Consider the following 2,645-nt stretch of genomic DNA (forward strand, 5'->3'; position numbering starts at 1 on the left):
GGAAGAATTTAAGATTGGGGAAGCTGGTTGTGATATTTTTAGTCCCCCAAGTTTTGAGGATAAAATTTTCTTTGATGATACTTTGCCTCCCATTTATGATGATTATAACGATAGTGGTATTTTGGTGCCACCTACTATGGAGGATAATGTTTATTATGATTATACCATGCCTGCAATTTATGATAATTACAATGATGGTTGTGATAGTTTTACTCCCACTATTACTAATAAAATTGATTATGCTTATGTGGAGAGTATTAATTTTATGCATGTATCTCATGATAAGAATGTTTCATGTGATAGTTATATTGTTGAGTTTGTTCATGATGCTACTGAAAGTTATTATGAGAGAGGGAAACATGGTTATATGCATCTTAATAATATTAAGTTTCCCCTCTTTATGTTGAGAATCTTGAAGTTGCGCTTGTGTTGCCTTCCTATGCTTATTGCATTATGCTTACATGACTTGTTTGTTTACAAGATCCCTTTTCATAGGAAGTGGGTTAGACTTAAAAGTGTTTCATACTTGCTTTTGATGCTCTCTTTTGCTTCAACTCTTATTTCTTGCGAGAGCATCATTAAAATTACTGAGCCCATCTTAATGGCTATAAAGAAAGCACTTCTTGGGAGATAACCCATGTTTTTATTTTGCTACTGTTTTGTTGTGTCTTTGAAGTTGTTACTACTGTAGCAACCTCTCCTTATCTTTATTTTATTGCATTTTTGTGCCAAGTAAAGTCTTTGATAGTAAAGTTGATACTAGATTTGGATTTTTGCGCAGAAACAGATTTTTAGCTTTCAAGAATTTGAGTAGATCTCTCTGTAGGAAACTCAGAAAAATCTGCCAAAATTCATGCGTGTTACTCAGATATGTACTCAACTTTCATTCAATTTGAGCTTCTTCATCTGAACATGTTAAGTGCCTCGAAAAAATTCGTCTTTACGGACTGTTCTGTTTTGACAGATTCTGCCTTTTATTTCGCATTGCCTCTTTTACTGTGTTTGAGCGGGTTTCTTTGCTCCATTAAATTTCAGTCACCTTGGGTAATGTCCAGAAGTGTTGGGAATGATTGTGTCCTTGCTAAACATGTGAATTTTTGATTATGCACTAACCCTCTAATGAGATTGTTTTGAGTTTGGTGTGGAGGAAGTTTTCAAGGATCAAGAGAGGAGGATGATATATTATGATCAAGAAGAGTGAAAAGTCTAAGCTTGGGGATGCCCCCGTGGTTCATCCCTGCATATTTCAAGAAGACTCAAGCATCTAAGCTTGGGGATGCCCAAGGCATCCCCTTCTTCATCGACAACTTATCGAGTCACCTCTAGTGAAACTATATTTTTATTCCGTCACATCTTATGTGCTTTACTTGGAGCGTCTGTGTGCTTTTATTTTTGTTTGTGTTTGAATAAATTCGGATCCTAGCAATCCATGTGTGGGAGAGAGACACGCTCCGCTTTTTCATATGAACACTTGTGTTCTTTGTTTTACTTTAATGTTCATGGCGAAGGTTGAAAACTGCTTCGTTCATTGCTATTTGGTTGGAAACAGAAAATGCTCCATGTGGTAATTGGTATATGGTCTTGAATAATTTGATACTTGGCAATTGTTTTGAGTTCTCAAGTAGATCATGTTTAAGCTCTTGCATCATGTAGTTTAAACCTATTAATGAAGAACTACCATAGAGCTTGTTGAAATTTGGTTTGCATGATTGGTCTCTCTAAAAGTCTAGATATTTTCTGGTAAAGGTGTTTGAACAACAAGGAGACAAGTGTAGAGTCTTATAATGCTTGCAATATGTTCTTATGTAAGTTTTCCTGTACCGGTTCATACTTGTGTTTGCTTCAAACAACCTTGCTAGCCAAAGCCTTGTACTGAGAGGGAATGCTTCTCGTGCATCCAAAACCTTGAGCCAAAACCCATGCCATTTGTGTCCACCATATCTACCTACTATGTGGTATTTTTCTGCCATTCCAAGTAAATTGCTTGCGTGCTACCTTTAAAATTTCATTCTTTGTCTTTGCAATACATAGCTCATGGGAAAATAGCTTAAAAAACTATTGTGGTATTGAATATGTCGCTTATGTATCTTATTTCTTATAAGTTGCTTGTTGAGCGGTAACCATGTTTCGGGGACGCCATCAACTATTACACCTTTATTGAATATCATGTGAGTTGCTATGCATGTTCGTCTTGTCCGAAGTAAGGGTGATTTATCATGATTAAATGGTTTGAGTATGCATATTGTTAGAGAAGAACATTGGGCCGCCAACTAAAGCCATGTATCATGGTGGAAGTTTCAGTTTGGACATTAATCCTCAATCTCTTATGAGAATATGATCTGTTGTTGAATGCTTAAGCATTAAAGAGGAGTCCATTATCTGTTGTCTATGTTGTCCCGGTATGGATGTCCTTAAAGTGAGATCTATCAAAAACGAGAAATCAAATGTGATGTATCTCCTTGGACCTTTGTACAGGTGACATAGAGGTACCCCTTTGTGACACTTGGTTGAAACATATGTAATGCAATGATAATCCATGGAAATCCGAGCTAATTAGGACAAGGTGCGAGCACTATTGGTATTCTATGCATGAGGCTTGCAACTTATAGGATGTCTTATGCATAACACATATGAATTATTACTAC

The sequence above is a fragment of the Lolium rigidum genome, chromosome 6, assembly GCF_022539505.1.
Source record: "Lolium rigidum isolate FL_2022 chromosome 6, APGP_CSIRO_Lrig_0.1, whole genome shotgun sequence".
In the NCBI taxonomy this organism is placed as follows: Eukaryota; Viridiplantae; Streptophyta; class Magnoliopsida; order Poales; family Poaceae; genus Lolium; species Lolium rigidum.